This window comes from Varroa jacobsoni, unplaced genomic scaffold (assembly GCF_002532875.2).
Source record: "Varroa jacobsoni isolate VJ856 unplaced genomic scaffold, vjacob_1.0 scaffold_1293, whole genome shotgun sequence".
Taxonomy (NCBI): Eukaryota; Metazoa; Arthropoda; class Arachnida; order Mesostigmata; family Varroidae; genus Varroa; species Varroa jacobsoni.
Genome location: NW_019214195.1, coordinates 39,096 through 61,770, shown reverse-complemented (window position 1 = coordinate 61,770; position 22,675 = coordinate 39,096). Strand labels below are relative to the sequence as shown.

The 22,675-nt window shown below is 41.7% G+C and overlaps 1 long non-coding RNA gene across 1 annotated transcript in view; it reads right to left on the bottom strand.

The window, feature by feature from the left end:
* Nucleotides 1–1,430, bottom strand: part of LOC111268491 (uncharacterized) — a 2,969-nt gene extending 1,539 nt beyond the window's left edge. Inside the window, exon 1 of the long non-coding RNA XR_002685260.1 lies at nucleotides 147–1,430. This is a non-coding gene — a long non-coding RNA (uncharacterized LOC111268491). The remainder of the gene's footprint in view (nucleotides 1–146) is intronic.
* Nucleotides 1,431–22,675: the final 21,245 nt, after the last annotated feature.

Below are 22,675 nucleotides of genomic sequence, written 5' to 3'. Positions count from 1 at the left end.
AATTGGACCAGAAAGACGCTTTTTTTTTTTTTTTTTTTTTTTTTTATATATTAGCGATACTCTCCTTTATTTTTTACAAATTTGTGGCCAGCGTTTTGACAGTTTCTGGACAGCCATATACCTACCATGCGCGTTCTCATACGCACCTTCAATTGTCTTGAAGTCAATTTATGCCGGACCAATTCTGCACTCAGTCTTCGCATTTTTAATATTTGGGTTATCGTGTAACCTGTTACATGTAGAATGTCTGTTTTACATCCGTCCGATACAGCTTTTAAACTGCAAGCTCTAATGTTATAGAAAGCCTCTTCTATTTTAAATTGATGTAACGCGTTCTGGTACTTCGGGTTTCGACATCCGATCACTTCCTCACTTATCCCAACATTCCATTCTCCGGTTTTGAAATGCTTGCGACATTTAAGCACTGTGCTTTTAGTGAAGGCCTCCTTGCCAAATGTCTCTAGCAATTTTCGGTCCATTTTTGCAGCGTCGTGGTTTTCGAGAAGCAAAGGTCTAACAACTAAGCGCTGATCTTTGGCTACTCAACCGGTTGCAATTCGTTGGTTTCTAGAGGATTCACTAACTGAATTTCCTAGTTTAAAAATATTTGATTTCAAAATCCGCCGAATACGCTTGTAGTAGCCTCATATTTTAACTGACCTCTAGGTCAATTTGTGGGTCACCTAGTTTTGAAGTGTTTGCGTACATCTACATGTATATTATGCTAAACGAGCGTTCCGTTAAAAGTCACATTATTAGAAAATGCCGTATTCAAAAAGCACTCCTCCAAATTCGTCGGACTCTGAGCTGCTACCCGAATTTTTATCAACGATATTCTGTAATTGGATTTGTCGAGTACTGTTATAAAAATACGGTTGCTTGCATGATTAAGCGTCTGCTTTAAAAATGTCGGAAAAGGCTTTAAGTTTACCTCTGCAATGAAAAATAGCGTTTGTGTTGCGATGCTAACCAAATCCTAATGAAACACGAATAAAGAATGTGGTTACATATATATCATGGGAGGAAACTGCATGGTCAGCTGAAATTAAAAAGTCACATTATTTGAAAAAAACACTGTGTTCCACTTGGAGATTGAACTCAAGAAGGCTTCATTCAAAATTTGTGTGAGTAAAAGCCATTATTATCTTAAACGTTCATAAGTTGTACTCGGTATACGACTTGATGGGTAGAATTCTCTCTAGAGATATCCGGTGAATGAGGACTTTGTTTTTCTTCGAGTTTCGTGCCCGGGCCAATCATGAGCGCTGTTTTGCCCTTGTGACCAGAATCCACCAACGGAAAAGCAAGAACGAACTCGACGAAGATAAACAGACTAGTCTGAGCGATATCTCAATGATGCGATTGTTCCATCGGGGCCTAGCATACAACTGAGCGGTCATGAATTCCACTATTTACATCGATGATCTATGTTGGACCGTTCCGTCTGTTCGATTTGCTATCTCACGAAAAGGATAAAGCGGTGAGAGCGATAGACCGTGCCCATCCCAGTCTGCATTTGCACGCAGGCGTGCAAGATCCAGAGTGTGTGCACGCACACGCACGTGCAAATGGTGTGGAATCGAAGCCGCCATACGTGCTTGGTCTCAAATCCACTTTGAAATAAGGGGTTCATTTACCGCTTTCGCATTGGTACTCGTCTGTTTGAACGTTTGCAATGGTTTTTTCGCACTGTTCGTAAGTATCTGTCTGCCTAGGAAAAAGGCGAAAAAATTTGGACGGCTCGTGGAACAATAAACAAAGCTTCGTTGCAGATTCGCTTTGGGCAGAACCAAGTAACGATGACTCGAAAGACCTCAACGGGTCAGTTGAGAGAGAAACGAGCATCAAACGTCTTCAAGCTGACGCTTTCAGGTAAAGTGCAGGGTTTCTGATGGTGTTTGTTTAGTTTACAGTAATGTGCTCTGATACACTAGCAAACCATGCAGAAACTACGTGAGCGAGGAGAGCGATAATGGCGGGATACCAAGAGCTGGATTCATCGAAACCAGCTTCAGCATGAAGGAGCAACAACTCTTTCATTTGTTTCCGAAAAAGGCCATCGAAGATTGATAATATATATATATATATATATATATATATATATATAATAACTTTTATCTCTCTCTAGATTGTACTGTAATGCAATTTCCTACCAGATAAAAACTTATCTGCACAAACCATTGCATTAACTTTTTTTTTAAAATAAAAACATCATTCTAAATTGTGCATTGTCTCCGTAAAAATAATTTCTTTAATGTTAAGTAAATATGCATCTCTCCCAAAAGGGATTTCTCTGCCGAACTAAACCTGCTATTAATTTCTGATGTGGTATCTGCACGGTAATAATCAGTCTATGATAGCATGGTAAACGCCGAAGAGGGTTTGGTTGATTTATACTAGTACCCAAGTCTGTTACGTCTGGACAGTATTGCTGTAGATCAATACAAATTTCCTTTTGCAACTGTCATAGACTGAAATCTTCTATACCTTTTATTTGATTATATTATTATATGTTTCCAGTCGTACAAGCCATTTTCTAATCTCTATGATGCAATGATGAAGAATGCAAGCTCGATAATTATATCATATATTGTAGTGACTGAATGAAATTTGCAGGACCTTATTCGTACACCTCACTATTAACTTCCAAACAATATTTAATCGATTTTCAATTATGCATGCAGACGTCACACTACTATTAAAAGTCTGATATAGACGTATGGATGATTATCATATACAGGACAGAAAAATTATACAATTTTTAATAACATTTATTATGATAGGTTATCATCGCTCGATCTAAACGATCGCGATCAAATGGTGATCAGGGTATCGCGTGCCACTTAGCTATTCAGAACTGTCGAATTGGGCGTCTGTGACTCACTTCGCTAATGCTTAGAGTGCTTGCAGATACTCGTTTTACCACAAAATTCCCTCTTGAAGAAGATATGGGTCCCAAGCGGTATATTCAGGATTAGAAGAGACACGTGTGCACCTTTTCTCAGTAGTAACTAATAGTTGTGACTTTCCCAGTCACGTCCCTCAAACTTTGGACCAGCAACAGCACTTCGTACAAATGATGACCGCTCAGAACCACTTCACCTAAGGAGTCAGTAAGCGGTCACGATCTTATAAACATTTGAAATCGTAGTCGATGTAGGGTGCCGAGCAGATACTGCAATTAATGATATGGATTTCTAAACGTATGTATATAAATAACTATTAGGTGTCGAGTTTTGTTTAGGAAACGTGAGGAGAAAATCGTTAATCCCTATCTAATACTCATAGTGCTGGTAGACAACCGAAGTCGGCGTCCTGTCATTCAAAATATTCCAGCAAGGCCCTAATTTGAAACGCGAAAATTGCCTGCTAGGACGAAAATACCTAGTGTTAAGGCTACCACTATACAATAAATACACGACGCCATCCTCATTAGGACTTAACGAATTGTAGTAATTTTAGCAGTTATCGTTACTTTATATACCACCATCTCAGGTTGGTCTTATCGAAAATTACGCACCATCAAAACGAATTGATATCCTATCCAAATCTGTTTCCACCATACAGAAGGTGATTATTGAGCATTTTCACAATTTGTATAGTTTCTTTCAAAATAACAGTGTCTCAATGTCTTGCACACGCGTAGATACGCAAACAGTCATACAGCCGTACGCATTTACAGGGTTGCAGATACGTATACTGTAGATACACGCGTATCAAAGGTTACCAAAGGAATAAATTTTTTGTTTTTTTACATATTATTCACATTTCATAAATCGTTTCCGTCAAAATCGATCGTCAAAATGTCTCATGAAAATTCATAATATATGCCCTTTAAAAATGTCTTGGTAAGCCACATAATAAACACCTTCAAGGTTGGCCAAACTGGAACCGAAGAAATGTTTTATCCTTCTATAAATCTGGATTCCAAGTCCTTTTTAATATATGCTTTTACCACAGAAACTGCAGAATTAGGCCTTGCCGAACTCATCCAGTTTAGATGCATCAGTAGCTCTGTCAGAATAAAAGCTCACTTGGCCCTATTATCTATTATTCTTAGAAAAAAATCGACTTTCTTGATTTTATGGTAACTTTGGAGCTTTCTGTACGCCAACCCTTCATGTGTTCAAAAGCTAAGCAAACCGGACAGTTTAAAAGAGACCCTCTTTTGCCCTTTGTTCCCCGAGTGACGCTACCATTAGTAGACAAAGCGCAGAGACAATTATGGTGGCTAAATAAAAAGAGAAACGAGCGAAACTGTTCGCTTTTGCCATATACTCATACGCCGTAACCTCATCGTTTTCAGATTTATCAAATAACAAGGTACTAGCGCTGGCCTCATGTCGCAGTTGTACTTTGGGTATTTCTATCGCACTATCTAAAATGTATACATAAAAAAACAAAAGGCTCGCAAGGTCAATGATGGCGCCCCTCAAACTGTGGGCACTAGTGGCAGCGCGTGCAGCTGATCCTCGTGACGGCTGCAGTTCCTGTGTGCGAGATTGTTGACACGACGCAGAAGCGACTATGGATAGGAGATGACTGAGCCTTTTAATTAAGAGCTTTTTAATAAAAAGCGCTACTCTGGTCTGAATAATGACCCTCTGTAGAATCAGCTGGAAACAATAATGCCAGTGTAAGCGCCGGAGCACACTTACTATCAAAAAGTATCGCTTCTATTACACGTAAACGGCTCTCTGGGCCGCAGCCCTAAAATTACGCGACGTATCCGTCTGATTTTCGTGTCAGCAGGACGTAATCGTGAATGATGGTGATAACACAGACAGATAGTCTGCGTGGTCGGCCAACAGTGTTGTTATCCAATGAATGTCAAGCCAGTTTTCATAGCTGGGATAGGTAGATTTTGTCGTTGAGGCAATTATCGCGCCTGAAGAGGAAAATTAAAAAAAACTGAATAAGATTATAGTAATGGTTTGCTATGCGCCATGACGTAAGTATCGATCAGAGTGATAATCTAGTATTAGCTATGTGTTTATTGTAATGGCATTATGCCAAGCTGGAGGACGTAGTCTAATGAGCCGGCAGGCTCAATTTTGCAGATACATAACCTTTACAAATAAAAAATAGAATTTTTTTATGTGTATAAAGACGATTTCTGTATGATGATACCAATAGACATACATAAAGTTAAGCGAATTACATTATATCTATCTGTGATAATAAAATTTACTAACAACTCCATTTAAAGAAAATAGATTAATATTTTTTATCGATAAAAGCTAAGTGGGGCCAAATAAGAAGTTCTTTCGTATTCCCGTCCATTGCAAGAGATCATTGAGAAACATTTTGGTGATATATTTCAGTGCTTTTGTCAGCCATTTCGGAAATTATAAGCACTACATTAAGTGCTCTAACAAATATCTTTGGTATAAATCAATGCGCACTTTGAAAACTTAACATCATCTATAGCTTATCTAGCGTTTTGCGCATTGTTTCGTTGAGATAATAGGCGTACTTTGCTATTTCTAAGTCCAGAAACCGCGCGTTAGGCTAAAGTGGGGTTGACGTTTAAAATAACAATGGCACCATCTATCCGATACGCTGCGGCCTTATGGTAAATCATCCGCGATGAACGACTAATCCATTTCCTACGTAATTTATAAAACAAAAGAAATCTGAAGCACTTCTATACTACTTGATTTAAGCGCCCTAGGCATAATTTCGATCTCGGACGCATATATGAGTAGATATTATCCACGAATATACATACAGATATAATTATATGCTGAACATTAAGTTGTCACTGTGTCAAGGTAAAGCATGAGTTGTCTGGCAATGTTTACTCACTACCGTCACCCCTTCGGTTTGAAACACATCATCCCTGTCACGAGACACTATTCGCCTGACGGTCACTGAATCCTCATTCGGCTGGTTTACTTCAACTTACTCATTCTAATATTACCAGGGACGCAGGCACATACCGAGCCAAATGGATCTGCACTACAGTAGTATGTGCCTGTAAGGAGACAATTCCCGTCTTCGTCAAGGGGAAATCCGATGGTGACGAATATCGGAAAGCGGGGTGTGACTATCCAATTGTTCTTAATCCTCGATTAATTGATGGCTGAAAGAGCCCCTTGGATACAGCGCTGACCAAGAAACATATAAAGGGAGAGCTAACCAGACACTCAAGTAGAATCCCTAGCTTTTGTTCGATTCTGACAGGAGAAACGAAGGAGCTGATGTGGCTTAGACGATAGCGGCAACTACTGGAAATGCATATATTAATAGCAGTTCAGATTAGCGTACGAAGCATGGCTTGCCGTAACGGATTCGATCGGCTCAACTTTTTGTCATATAAGCTCATACCTTACGAATGGATGCATTTTCTGTTCCAGTCGCAGTCTATCTTGTTATAGCCAGCTCGACCGCTCACCTGATCAGACTCGAAAATAGGGTTCGAAACCTGTGTGAGGTGCTGGCAAGGCAGTCATACTCATCACATCACCCCACCCTTGCTCAGCAGTCATTTACTTAGGTTGCTGTGCATTGCGAACCGGTCGCCTGGCCAGCTCTGAATGGGTTCCTCAGCCTGGAAGAATAAGCACACTAAAGCCTGATTAATCCGATGGCAATACCCTCTTCACTGCTCCTTGGGTGGCTCCTTAAATCTATGTTGCACTTTCGGGTGATCCAGATGCCAGCCTGCAACGCTAGCTTTAGTACGTGGAAGTTATGGTAGCGCCAACAATATCAGTTAGTTTCAAAAGGTACATTATAGAATATACAATGAATTCCTTCAAAACATCCTTTACTGCTGCTATTATTACAGAGATGGGCTTGTTAATGCTACTAATTATGTTGTACATTTATATTGGGAAAAAACATGGGTGCACAGTGTTTGTGTAGAATATAGTATTCAGTAGCATGAAGTAAAGGTCAGCTGAATAGCTCCATGTTGAAATTTGCTACGTTTGACCTAACCTGTTACTATTTAGAGACACTGCCTGTTTGCTGGCACTGTCAACATGACAAATCAGATAAAAACCATTGCAGTTCATAAGAGAAACACAAATTTTCCTACATGTCATAGACATAGTCTTCGCACAGACATAATCACTCAAAAGCTGCTATCGGAAGATGTGAAAAAGGTGTCTTAGCGCAACGACTGATGCGACACTATTTACTTATTTCATTCACTTTTTTTTTTTTGTTATTATAAAACTAAGGACTATGCGCTACACAAATCAATAAAGTATATATAAGATCGCAGCGACGTCAATGTTCGTGTGACTCTCAGGTACAAAAGCTTCCCTTCGCAGTGTACACCAGGTCCATAGCCACTATTATTGTAACTCTCAGCCTCTTCTTTAAGTGGTTTCGCTTGACCAGGTTTTTTGGAAGTTGTCTTGCACGCTTGTCACAGGTATTATAAAGTGCGTGCGGCAACAGGCTTCCCGTTGCTCTGCTCGCGCTGTTAGTAGTACCTATAAGCGCATCGAACGATGTTGGCGGGTTAGTTTAGGAGGCGCGAATCAACCCACGCATCTGTCCTCGCGCTCTTTCAGTAACCAATGATGTATGAGTTCGAGCTAGCCAGAGTCTGTCAAGGGTCTACTACCTTGAGAGCGCCGCGGATGCAGTTATAGCGGCGTCGGCACCAGGCGAGCGCTAGCCGCAGCCTTTTTTTTTCGTCCCGCGCGAGGAAACGACAGATGAGCACCTTTAATGTCCTGATGACACCTGCCGAGGACCGAGGCTTTGACGACAGCAGTGTTTGTTGACACCATTTTGACTTTCCAGTCCTTCGACAACTGGTGCGCTCGTGCCGGTCGGTTGCCCCTGGCCGCACGCCACGCTGTGAACGATGCACGTGGTATGACTGGGAGGTGTTAACGTACAGCGAACGATTACTGTCTCAAGCTGTTAACAAAAACCCTATACAGCGGCAAAGATCGACAGCAAAAGAAAGGGAATAACGAAATGTGATCGTTGTCAGTTGAATTTTTTAACTAAGAACTGTTACGCTTGTTGCCCAAAGTACACCCTACTTTTAACATTACCACGGGATCGAATAGACATGATGAGGCGTCGTGGGTTCCCCTAAGTCAACCTGGATGCACATCTGGTTGAGCGAGAATAAAGGTCGTTCTTAGTCTAGACTTGATAGCTAGAAATAGGAACTCGAGCTTATGTGCACAAAGATAGATTTTCATTTAAAAAATCACAGATGTGGAAATAGCCCCTTTAGAGAACACCGAGTAAAGCACGCGTGAATCTTCAGAATAACGACGTTGCCTGTATAAAAAAAGTATATCTGTGGGGCTACAAAGTAAAACGATTTCCCCGCAGACAACGCAAACTATTAATTTAGGACAAAAGTTCAAAATCTGAATAACGTTTAATAATAATACTTATTGGGTTTGTATGGAAAAGGCAAGAACATTTTTTACATACGGAACTCGTGGCTTAATCCAGTCTCTTACGAAATTTACACAAAGACGGAGCGTGAACGTTGTCTTGTTTGCATCAACTACCATTGTCATAAGACTGTAAAAAGAACGGAACAAAAATTGCATCATATAGGAATAAAATTATTTTGGAAACGGGACTACATGATAATATTCGCCACACGTTTTATCAGTCAACGATACGCAAGTAATGTATTTAACCGCGATCATCAGAGTTGGTTAGAAAGGTCCAGTATTTAAGGTTAGAAACAATAATCACGGGTACCTTCTGTACTGTATTAATTCTTCGAAAATCGGAGGTAGCCACCATTAAATGAAAGACTGGTCACAGTTTGGCAAAATGCATACACGTAGTAATCTTATATTCGTTCTTCTTTCCGTGTTAAAGATGCTCTATAGTCTTCTGAAGTTTTAACATGTTTTTATAAAACGTAATGCACCATTAGAGACAGCTTCCACGATGTTTTTTTAATTTAAAATTTAATATCAAGAAATTTTAAACATATTTGAAGGTATCACCTCACATCTGCAAGCTGAATTGTTTGCTCCGAAGTCCCAGTCCTACACGTAGCTCTAACTCGTTTGGCACTAAGAAGGATGTTTTTACATATAGTATTTTGATTAGCGTCTCAATGCATTTGACTTAGCTCAAGACCTCATCGGTATTCTGTTCAAAAAGTTAGTTCTGTTAAACGTATTAAAAAATAGATGCCATAAACAAAATAACTGGTAATTTAAATCAACCTTGCAGTAGTTCAATTCTATCTGTCTAAGACATGTCTGCGGGCAAGATTATCTATATTAGAACAGCCACGTGTACTGTGAGCATCAGTACCAATATCCTTTGGGGCCTACAAGTATTTTCACCCTAACGCCGCTGCTCTAGGCGCCTATCTGCTGGTTCACTAACCATGAGCAGCGTTAGTGGCGGATCGTGGTTTCCACCGTGTTGTAACGGTGTATGTATGTATGTAGCGATCGTTGTAGTGTAGTGAGTTGCGGGTGGTGTAGCGTTGTGAGCGACTATGTCTCATACGTTTTGTCATCAGGCCGAAAGTCGTATCCCTTTTGCTGATTGTCGATGTCGCTGTTCGCTTCTTTGGGCCCTGTGCAGATGCACACACAAACACACAGTCAGGACAGGATCCCGTAGTCGCCATGTATTGTATTCTACCTCGCTTTTCCCACTGTGCCCACGCTGTACAGTTGTAGTGGGAGAACAACAAACCGACATAGACGTGGCTATAACGAAGAACAAGGCTTTAGGCTAAATTTAGCGGGTAGGGCAGAGTATGATGGGAATCATATAGAAAAAAAGATGCGTGCGCGTTGAACATCCCGTTCCTTTTCTTGCCAGCAGCGAGAAGGCAAGTAAGGTAACAAAGAAGTAATGACAGCATCTCTAGTTACAATACCGTATGCGTTCAGCGAAATGCACGTAGTCAACGCACAGCGACACCCAGTGGGTAAACGACAACTCGCGCTTCTTGGTCCACGTGCTCTTTGATTTACTTCGACGGTTAGCATTTACCTACCGCTCAACCAACCACCGCCGCTGTCACTTGTACAAGGACAAGATGGCAGCCGGTCCTTCTGCTTGTGTTGAATCATGATGATGATGGTACAGCTAGTTCGACGAGTAGTCGCTACACATAATCATTGTCATCATCAACATGACGCAGCCACGACCGAGACAATCGACCACGCTCATAAAGAAGGTTGCCTAATTTTGCTCTACCCTGCTCTGGTGATGTGCGGTTTTCTTAACATCTTCTTGCCACCTTTCGCACGATGACGAAGAGCAAGACAAGTGGACAGGTAAAGTTCTCGTCGAGCGGACCAATTTCTATTGCGTCTGGGACGCTTTCATGCCGTCTCCCTTCGAGCCTTCTTTTACCGAGAGCTGAGCAATGGCTGTACCCAGTAAGAGGAGTGTCATTGTCAATAGAATGAACAGAGTAAGCAGCTACTGAGCGAACTCTTACGCGCGCCCCGACTTGGTTGACGCTGCTGCTCTTGTAGGGACAACCTTAGGGAAACACGGGAACTGAACGACTTTCATTAATCTTTCTCGTTGAAACCTCGCACCTCGGTTGGAATTCCCCGCCAGGCATCTAGCTAGGCGCTTTGGACAGTTCTAGCAGTGGTAGCTTAGTGCAATAGAAGACGACGAAACGAGAGAAACGACTCGACTGCTATCTTACAAGATGGCAGCACAACGTGTGTCTACAACCAATAGTGGTTGAGAGGGCTTCATGATGACGACGGTAATGATCGTCTTTAAAAAGACAACACCAGGGTATCTAGTAATAAATTAGAAACGGATATTACGAATATCGAAGTACAAATGACACTTTTTATATGTAGATGTACTTTCTCTCCCTAAAAAAACACGCCTGCCTTGTTTCAACTCTTATGGCCACACACGAATGCATTCATGTAAGGTTTTCGTTTGTGGAGGCCTTGCTGTCGATGCCTGACAGTTAAAACGATTTCTATTGATTATTTAGATAGCTCATATTGATGTACATCTAATAAGTCCTGAGATTTCTAAGTAATTAATCGCATATATAATATTTCAGTCTTATTTAAAAAGCACGGGAAATATTGTTGAAGTTATAGGGGAACATACCACATAGACCAATAAGGCTGATTATAACGAAATCTAAGACAGACACGCTGAAGGATTTAATAACGTTTGAAGAATGATTATAGATGCGCCCAAGCACTGCAATAAGCTAATCAGTATCTCAGATGCATCTACCATACACATTATCAACAAGATAAAGAGTATTTCGTAGCTGTCCATTCGTAACGTTTTTCGCTATGACTTGTGATGATTGTTAAAATAGCGAATTACTGAAACGGAATACGTTCTACGTTAGGCGTGGACAGATGTTGGAGTTGTCAGAAACGACAACTGATGGGGTTCGTCGGAAGTAAAGCTCGAAGCATTCGGATTGGTAATAACAGTTACACGTTGGATTCAAGTGAAATTATTGAACGGCAAGTTGTAAAATGTAAACTTACTTATAATTTACTAGGCTATGCATAATCTGATTATATTATCTAAAGAGTTGTCAATTCTGTGATGGTACAACGGCTCTGGGTAGGTTGTCAGGACTCGTTTCTACGCGAGATGAGTACTGACATCATCTGGGTAAAACCGTTACTCTCTCTATTAGGAGTGTGCTTGACCTCACACAGAACCCTAGATCTGTATCGCTCTCGAAGTGGTGTACTCGAAGACCGCAAAGAGACACCAAACCGTCGAAGTTTCCGCTGTAGCAGCCTATCCAGGTGCGTGCAACCCTTTGTGGTGTTCACGCCTCATTGAACACTCTGTTCAAACTTAGCCCAAAGAGAACCACGACACACAAAGCTATATTTGTAGATTTAAGTTGTTCAATATCCTTCTTGCAGGAACACTCCTATCCCTGCTATAAGAGCTAATTTAACTAACAGTGGTTGAAATAATCCAGTCCCGAGCTGTGGAGCAGTTCTGATGAGCATAGATCTACAAATTTATTTTCGAACACTCGCACAACCATGCACCAAATGCTCCACAAGGTGTCCACCATAGTCATACTATGTAGAAATAACACAAACATTTCTCTAGATGTCCTCTATCGTAAGCTCACAGCAGTCCAGATACTGTAGCTGGAATTCACATCGATACAATTGGTAACGTTGTGGCCACTCGAACGGGTAGGGTTAAACATAGTGACCGTGATTACTAAGAGTGTCATGCGCCATCACCACAGCGATCACGGCGTTAAGACTATCATTCTGATACAGTGTCTGATCTAGTTATGACGACCTTATTCTGAATACTTATAGCCATTAGCTTGCACCGATATCAAGACTGTATTGCGGTAATCTAGTTATAGCTTACCAGGACACGGACGCTAATGCATTTGAATGCTGACTGGGATCTCATCTGTTTATGCTGTATGTTCCTGTAGATGTGCATACTATAGTATACTTTACTTAATGACGAGGCAAGATAAATCGTGCTTGTGACACCCTTCAGTTCTTCTCAGAAACCACAAGGCCGAACTTCAGAGTATATAGAGTTATAACAAATGCCGTTCTGAATGCGATTAGCGCTTAGAGCTAGTTAGCGAAAATTATGCAATAAATCGCCGATTTATTCAGTCTCTCCACGCAGGCATCGGCGTAATAAAATTAATTTTTATTATTAATTAGAGCCACTGTTGAATCGCTGAGGAGTAATTAGTATTTTTTAGAACCTCATCAGTATCGACTTCTTGGTTAAGGTGCTATAAGCATACCGTGCTGGGTGATCGCACGCAAGAATGACGAAGCTCTCTGACGATTATGCCTCATAGACAACACGGCCTTTGTTACATCGTTACGTATATGTCGTTAAATAACAAATTGCCCCAGTTATTCCCAGGCTTCAGGGCCTGATCTTGTGTGCAATAGCCAAAAAAGTTCAACTAGAAATATCTACATGTGGAAATAATTTTTGTTTGATAAATCTGAAACTTTTCGGCTGCATATACTTCTTCAATGTGAAGCCGCAGACTACGGTGGTTAGCTAGCCAAGAGAATATCAACCACATTTCTTGCATTTTGTTCTCTGTCGCAATATTGAGTCCTTCTTATTCCAACCGTATTACTAACGTGACACGTTAATGCCATGTGCATTTTTTTCTAAAAATAAATAGCTAAAAATTAATAAGTTAGCGTTGGAGACGGAAAGATAAGGGATTCGATGTCGAACATAAACTGTAGTGACTTAGATTACCATTACGCTGTATTAATATACATCATTCACAGTATAGAAAAGCAGTCGATATCTACTCCTTGCAAGATAGGAACATAATTAGTAGGGATAATAACCAACTCCTTGTCACCGCATCTAGCGTTGAACCGTTTCGAAACAAACCACTAAAGACCTGTAGGAACTCGTACAACGAATGCAGGTCTAATGCGAGTGTCAGTGTCGTCCGCTCTGCACTTAATCCATTCCGGAAACCGCTTCGCTCTTTTCATATTCGCTCTGCCGAGTACTCTGCATCGCACCAGGGTCTCGTATGTTTTGTTTCCAAAAATTTCCGAAAATGTTTTTTCTCATTACGTAGTGTCTTGAGCAACCTGTTCGGTATCGACTGACGTACGCAACTAAACTCTGTAAAAAACCAAACGTCTAGCTTCCTGGCTTTCCACCATCCGCTGACTGGCCCGTCTTTTACGCGTGTCCTTCGCGGACGGACGGAGGTAACTGGACTTCTGACAGATCGCTATCGCTCGGACCAATTTGAGAAATCGACTGGAAGGTGGCAAGAAGTTTAGCACACAAAACTCCCATCACGAGGTCACGGGCTGTCCCTTCCTGGCTTCACTCGGTCTGTACCGCTGCGCCCAGATTGAAGACCTTCTTCTTGAAGCGATGCCCGAAATAGACCATTGAGATCGGCCTTGATTTGAAGTATTTCGTAGGAGAAACAGCTAGGACCTCGACTATAGCATTTATATCATACCCTTATCATCGTTGATACGTCGTTCGAAACCTCATGAAAAGGCAAGGCGATGCTACGGCAGTTAATCCTCCCGACCGGCTTTAACTTAAGGCTAGAAGAGTTGGTAAAGTAAGCTAGGTACAGGCTTTGAGCATTAGTAAAAACTGGATAACATAGTTCTTGAAGGCATTTTGATTTCTTCACCTAAATGTGCACCTAAACAGTAGAAGCAAGCGTTTGTTGGCGATACTTAGATCCTTGTATAGTAATTTTATATACTACTGCAATAAACATTCGATGTTATCCAGTAATCAAATTTTGTAAACAACAGTTATTTTGTTGCAGAAATTTGGCAATTAAAGATCAGAAGTTAGTTCTCTAGTCTCTACTTTTAGAAGTTTTTTTCCGTAACAAAACGTACCGTTCGGGCAATAACGGCGATTCCGTTAACCGCATTTGTTTTACTTGCTGATAACCAGACATTGTACACCGTTAGGAAGCTCTGGCCTTGTCTGTTGTCAGCATTTCGTACAGATCACAAAACTAACATTATTAAAATCAACTTCAATGAACGAAAAGCAGTATGTTTCACGTCACTTCATCGCGAAGATTTCGGCAGCAGAACAACTGCCATGCGTCGAAGATCCTTTGGTACGAAGCTGACTCGCTTTGCTTCACTCCCAAAAATGCTGGTATTTTTTGCGGGACAAAATCTTTGTCGCAATTCATTCGTTTTTAACTAAAATCACAGAACTGCCGTAACGCTCTAACATAGATATGAGGATCCTATAGCTGAAAATACTAGCAAGAACTAGTTCAAAAATGACGTCTTTGATGTTTCTTAGGAACCGTCTCCACTAGCTGCTTTGAGTTCGTCGTTGGAAGGATTCGTTTGAATCAGCCTTATCTCCAGTGTCAAGAGACGGCTTAAGCAACTCACTAATTGGAAAAAATAATGTCTTTGCTAGCTGGCGTATCCATCTTTGTAGTTCATTAGATCAACAAAGTGATCGCAACAGGCTGCTAATTAGATATAACGGTATATTAGCAAACAAAAAAGATCAAAACGAAGCAGTCAGTCGGAACTGTCATCACCTAAACTAATGTAACTTTTATGAGTAGAAGGAAACAAACGATGGCAGACGACAAATCCACTAACAACATGCACAGGGTAAGGGATCCTCATGGATAAATCAGGATAGAGTTCTCCTACTTAGATTTGAACGATACAACAATCTTACCTGTACTCCCTAACGTCTTTGTAAAAATCTTCGTGTGCAGCTCTGAAGCATACAGTGTTATTATGTCCGCTGTTCGGTGACCTGGTGGTCCAGGATCGGCAGGTAAAACTGCTTCGAATTTCTCCTATCCTGCAAGCTGATCTTCTGCTCTGTTGATACCTAGTGCCAGCATCGTTTTGGCTCTAGTGGTGTGCCGGCACCGCAACATCAGCCTAACGTCCTAAATTCTTCAATAGAAAGTTAATAGATGTCAAAGGGAAGGAGCTCAGCGAATGGATAAACGCCGAACCAGATGCAACGTATCTACACTCGTAAGAGACGCGCTATTACTCCTATATAGCATATACTTAGTGATATGCTACAATGGTCCAGCTCGTTTAAATCTCGGTTTGCCAGGCTTTATTAAATTTGTTGGCATCATTCGCTTGTGGCTGCGATCGCCTAATGCCAACACAAGCTTCGTTTAGATCTTGACAACGTTCGTTATTTTCGCCTCATCCGCAGCAGATTTTGATTATCTCATTTAATCAGTATATCTTCCAAATTTGATCGTTTCATCAAGTGGCGGACCACCGCAGAGATCGTTATATCTGTCGCTTCGTGTATTCTTCTCACGGCTGTTTTAGCGCCAGACGGTCTGAGGACAGGAAGGGGCGGGCCAACAATGGGGCAGTAACACTAATAAATGAATGTCATCCAGCGTATTTCGTTTCGGCAACATGCCGAAGCGGTCCAGCTCAGTACTATAGAGCTGAGCAGTGTTAGTCAGTGTGTTGTTTTCTTTTTTTTCCTAGCCACACTTAACATCGAAGTACGTTACCTTGCTGGCCTTTCTGATTAACCTTATTAGCCCTAACCGGCAAACAACTGTTGAACTGATTCTGCACAGCGGCACGGTAACTACTTGATTTTGTCACAGCATCTGGTTTATTTGGTCACCGGTTGGTGTCATCTGGACAACGCTGTGTGGACGTTAGCATTCTGTGTCGTCTAGTATTTCCCATTATCAGCAACAATGACATTACAATTTATCATGCTTGAGAAATCACCTGGAGAAAGGTCAACACATGGTCGAAGAAGAGCTTAGAATAGTTTATATGGGTGGTCTAGTTCAATGCGCAATAGATGAAGACGCAATAGTTATCTAGGCCACACGCATCAACGCGAAATCTAATCTTCGCATGAAATGGGCAATCTAAACAGATCTTTACTGGGCATTACCTGTTCGATAAAAGGACTGACAGATATTTTGCAGGTGATGATATGTAGGCGAACTACGGTACGCAAACTCGCGTTAACCTCTGACGCCAATGCAGCCGCGCGCTGTTAGAAAGCCAACTGTAGTTCTAGAAAGTATCTCAAGACAGTTATATGTCTTGACAACGTAGATATGTCTAGAAACGTTGTTAAATTTAATGATGTTTTTTAAAACCGCACGCGAAGCCCATTGTTGAGTCTGGTGTTAGTAAAAGCTAACTGAACACAAATGCAGCATAAATGACTGAACAAGAAATGATCATAATATCAAGAGAATCGATTTAAATGTATACTTCTAACCTTTTACTAACTGAGAAGTTGGAATATTTCAGTTTTGTTAGTTGAAGCTCCCTTGAGAGTTAGTCGTCGTTAATGATTTTTACTAATTCTACTAAGTGGGCAGGTGTATATCTGCCTCCCTTGGAGAACGCTAGCGTTACCGTTTCCTGCACGAACAAGCAGTGTTTACGCAACTTCCAGTGGTCGACAGCTAGTCATTGGAATCACGTTGGTTATAAAAGCGTTGTTCTTCGCGAAATTTTTTTTACTGACACTTGATTGGTCAGTAATAAGTATAAAGTCGTTGAGTTCTAGTCGTTCCCAAAGGAGGCCCGCGCAACAATAGATCTGAATTAGGATAGGTCGCCTCAGCCGGCTAACCGTTGGTTGAGCGGTTGAGAGCGCAGGCACACATAGTGACGACAACAAGAGGAGAGAAGCCTTAAGAGGGAGAATACACGTCCTACACCGAGCCCAAACTGTGCTACGCAGTCTTACAGTTCAAACCTTTACAAGGCTTACCTGACATCTAGATAACTGGAGTCCGTTTTTGCAAAAAGTAGTATTTTGTATGTATATATATACTGCGTTAAGGGACGCATCCCAGAAAGGGGGCAACAGCTGGAATTGCAGCTAAATGCTAAGGCAAACAATCAGGTAAGTAAGCCAAGGATCAGCAATAACGGAACGTTATGACGCTCTGTCTTGAAGTTCCAACATTGCACTGCTACAATACGCAAATGGTTTTCATAGATGGATGGTCCACGTTATCTACTTTGTGCCATACCTATGTAATACGAACATGTTAGAAGATATTTTTCTTTGTCAAAAGTTCTGAATTTGTATAAATTATCCTTCAAATCAGCTAACTGTCTAGAAAAATGGGCAAATTCGCGAAAAACAATCCTATGAAGCGTTTCCGTTTTATTGTTCGCAGTTATTTTCCTTCATCGTCGTTTCACGTTCTCTTTCAGCAACTAAAATTAAATTTGGTTAATAATTTCCACAATTTAAGTTTGCTCCTGATCCTCGCGAGAAAGCAAACAGCCTATCTAGATCTTTCGACGCCATTTCATCCCCAGGAGATAAAGTGGTTCGCTCCAATTGGTGCGGCAAGCAATTCGCTTAAGATTTAGAAAAGATGTACGTATATGTTCTCTTAGCGAAAGTGCGCTGGACATAGCAACGAGAAGATGAGACGATAAAGAAAAGAGTGATGATGAAAATTAGTAATTGCTCAAACGTAAGAACGAGCAAGCACGCCTCATCGGTCAAAGACTCGGGCTGGGAACTGGTCGCAGTAACAGGCGATGTGCTTTGGTTGTACGTGCAGTACCGTGCAAAACGTAGAACTACAGGTGAGCGATTATCCAACGATGCAAGAGTACTTGCCGCATGAGATGGATCACCTCTCGTCGAAGCGACTCTATGGGAGGCCACGCTCGATAGAAGGGATCAGGCGAATAGGGCTAAGAAAGTCTGCCGAATAGTAAGAAAAGTATCCCGCTTTTCTTCGACATACAGTATCCTCTACGTCTTACAAAGCCGAAAGGAACAAACCTTCACGCGAGCGAAAAAAGGATACGTGAGTAACGTCGGAAGCAAACATCCGAGGCTCGCGCCGACACCTTTCGTCTCAACAGACCCGGTCGTCCCTAGTCGTTATATCCGTGACATTTTCCTAACTAGCACTAAAGCTCTCTCTAAAACCACTATTTCGAAGTTTTGACGAAGCCCATATATATATATATTCCTTACTAAGTAAGGCCATATTGATGTGCTGCTGTAAATACAGAAGGAGCAAATACGAATTGTGCAGCTCTAATTTAATAACTAACTTCTTAATATTATCATAGTATTATTATTATTATCTTTTTATACTTCATATATAATCGGCATATGGGTACGTCACCGTATTCAATAGTATTTTCTCCAGTTGTATTATAAAGGAGATATTGGAAGTGAACTGTCAAATTAAACCCAGTGTATCACGTTGTCTAAAGTATCTCAGCGATGCTAAGACACACACGTTAAAAATAGCGTAGCGGAGCATGACTGTAGCTACGTACGTAAGCCTTGTATAAGACGTTAAGTATACAATGTGGGGAAAAGATGGCCTGTAAAGTTTGCGGAGGTTAAGAACTGCTCGATAGTTTTTGGGTTCTTTAGACCATCATATTTTAATTGCTTTTGCATTTTTAGACAATTGTACATTCATTGTTCAAATAATATATGGAAGAAGGGGTTAAACGTCATAGCTGTACAGATGCAATCATTTTCAATATCGTAATGTGACATACATATCTATCACATTACGATTACCCTGTGTCCTCAGTAGTAAATGTACCTGCGTTCGTACCGTTGTTGATATCAAGCTTATGGTCTTGCTATCACAACAAAACCTGCCATTTCAGAGCCGCTATCCAAATCGTTACCACGCAGCCCTCAACGATAGCAATCTGCACTCGGCCGTATGTAGCAAAGGATAGGCACGGACGAATGAGGCTTCGAATTTGTTTGCATGCGAACGAATTCTCTTTCGGTGTCTGTGGCTGTCCCTTTGCCTTTCTGAGCATCGTGCCCATAAATGTCCGCGCGCTACAGAAGCGAGTACAACGAGTATAAGACCAATAACATTCGCCACGAATATTACGGCCACCACAACCACGAGTCGCCCTTCCCTATCCAAATATCATGACCACAGTCCAGTGGCCGCTCCTAACGCTGTTGTGTTATCGCTCGCGGCTTGTTATCGACATTCAGTTATCACAATGCCCAGTCCCGTCGGCATCCTCGGGTATCCCCCTTTTATGTGGCTCGGACTATGTCTGTCCGTCAGCCGACGCGTCCTTCACTAAGCAACTTTATGCTCGCAATGCACACAGCGCTCTAGCGAGCTACTGCCAGTCAGCTACTAGTAATCATAACGCTGATGATTATTACCCCGTTGTGGCGACTCTGCCCGGATATCCCCTTAAAGTAACCCCCTGCTCTCACCCGCTCCAGGCTATCCTTACCCGGACGCAAGATAATAGTACTCCCAACAGCCTGGTTGATACCGAAAATAAATATCCTCCCAAAATAAGTCTGTCTTCTGCCCATGGTGGGGGATAGCCCTGTACAGTCCTGCTTGCGTGCGTAAAGCATCCGAGGGATCTCGCTGATTGGGGAAAGAGGAATTCTAGCGAGGAATCGTAGTTTTATATAGCTACCACTAGCCCAGTACGTTGCTTGTAACAGCTCCTGCACCACGTTGTCTAAAGCAATTCACAAACACTAATACACGCACACGCACAGAGGTGTACATATTGTACTGCCAGAGTACATTAGCGACAAGGAAACAGGCACATAAATGCTGATCGCAAAAACGTATTCATATGCACATACGTATACAGTGCGTCATGGAGGGGTAGGAAAGGACGCATATCCGAGTGGCCGATATAGATATTCTCTCTGTTGTTTACGGAGGCTCAAGGGGGTTTCTACATTAGCGGGTCAACTGTTAAACAATATACATGTACAAATAAAAGATTCGTATACCAATACGTTCATGAATGTCTACTTCCGATTAAAGATAAGCAAAAATAAACAAGCACTAGTATCAATCAATCAATAGCTTTGCGTTAGTGATTAGCTGTGTTGCAGGTCAGTAAACATAAGAAATTCACCGACTACTTCTAAACTTAACGCACGATCATAGTTGCTAAGTGTTTTTTTCACTGGTTTATCTTCCACATTTTACGAGATAATGTTCGACTAAGCGACAGGCACTGTTAGCCATCAAAATAAATAACTAAAATTCACTGTCAGCGATAATCAGGAGATAATCAGATAAAAGGTTTGTCCTCTTTAAGCTACAAAAAGTGTCCGACCTCGTAATGTTTTCGTTTCACCTCGGATCCCCGGTCCAATCAAGTCCACATATCTGATTTTAGCCAGTATACGTAGAAATGGGGCTAAATTTTATGCTTGCCCGAAACATCATATCTAATAAAATATATGGTAAAGGGCTGTCTCGAACGTAAGCACAGCATTAGAAGCCTCAATGAGCGAATGGACCTGAGCTTTTACCGTTTGCGAGCAATGTTCGAAAAAGCCTTTTGCAGCAGTGAGCGGTTATCTTCTTTTATGTGATGCCGCCCCACCAATATGGTAACATTTTACGCTCCATATTTGATCACGCTACGAGGTGCGATTTGCAATGCCCGGTTCGCTACATGCAGTGCGCGATTTTCCAAGTTTACCTCAGGCTCGACGTGAACGCATACAAAGTGATCTACATTCATTGCTCTTTCTAGCAATTCACTTACGTACAAGGCTTATGGTGGCTACCGATGTGCTGCTCCCTGTACTTAAGCTAAATAGCAGATTTTCTACGTAGGGTATACCCACTATCTCTGGGGCGCGCTATCTTAGAGAGGCTTTCTGGCCTCTTATCTATCGCACGCACAAGACATACGAAATACATACCTAAATACAAACCTTGTTGGGGTCGCTTATCGTACGGGCTTCTGTTAGAATAGTCTGGTTATCGCCATATTATAAATATTAAACATGTTACTAAGCTTAGAGACTGGCTGGTGGGGTTGGTCCTACGTGCTTTCTCTATCAAAGCCAAGGATTTAGCAACCGTCGGTAATTTTGCACATAGCAAATCGTAACACAGTGCGTTGTAAGGTGGGTATGAGATGGCCATTATTGAGTTACTTGATTGTGAGCATTCCTCTTACATTTACTTTCTACAGTTCCCTCAAATGCATTATACGTAGATACGATTTAATTACTGTGTTATTTATCTCGCTATCGATCCCACTCCTTCATTTAGGACCGACGCGACTGAATCGCTGGGACAACGACTATGGCACATTGACAAAAGCATGCATTAGCTAGAATCAGTTTATCACGAGTCCGTCGATTAACAGCTCCTTTTGTTAGAAATGCACAGGTTCAATTTCGGATGGCCTGCGACCGTTGTGGACATTCAGCGACCGCGAGCATTGCTCTAAACCATTTTCACTCTGCTACTAAATGAAGTAACCTAACAAGTAAACACCTGATAATTGCAGATACAAAACGACTAAGCTAGTACACGTTCGGTAATAAATCAAAACTTCCGCATTTTTTAGTATTATTTTGAAGCTCTCCTTGACCCTCTCTGGTCTGACCAGACCCACCGCACCTACATTGTGAACCTATCGATAGTGCAGTCGTTTGCATAAAGCACATCTTGCTAAAGTCTAAAGAATCGGTCAACACCTGTTTATACGACCAGCTAATGAAACATACACAACCACATCATTGAATCTATAATAGAACCGTGTCTGAAATGATAAGTTGATGTCTACATATAGTTTGCTTATAGTCCTTTTCATGCGCAGCACTTGAGGCTTTTTGCTGGTCTGAAAATGCTACCTGAACGTAGCGAAAAAGGCCAAGTAGCCTTCTCTCGCCTGTGCACTGACTTCAGACGCGGCGACAAGTCTACCCAGTTCTGTGTGAAGCTTTTGAACGCGTATGTACACAAAAGACATCTGCAGGTGTAGGCTTCTCAGTCTGCCCCTCCGATTGTATCCTTGCTGACTTTTCTAACCACGTTTCTTTTCTACGTCACAACTCCTTCTTCCTTTGGTTTAGACGCCTTTCGAGTGGCGCGGTGCTTTCCACTTCTCACGAGGTAGATTGACGTGTAAATTCAGACTGACAGGACGAGGCGATCTATTAGGCTCCTTACCTTATGACAAGGACGGCGTCGTTGTTGTCTACAAGTGACTTTCAAGAAGCACCGCATGTCGTCGCGTGCTACCAACCATCAAAGAGTGCCCATGCACCGTGATAGGGGCTAGCTTCGTGCCTGTGTAAAGCTTGAGCTAGGCTATTGCGTCGGTCCGCTTCCGGCGCTGTTGCCACCGCAAGTGGGAAAAGCTGCTCTGTGATTGTCATTGCGCTCACAGATATGAGAACGCAGTTGCCAGGCTAA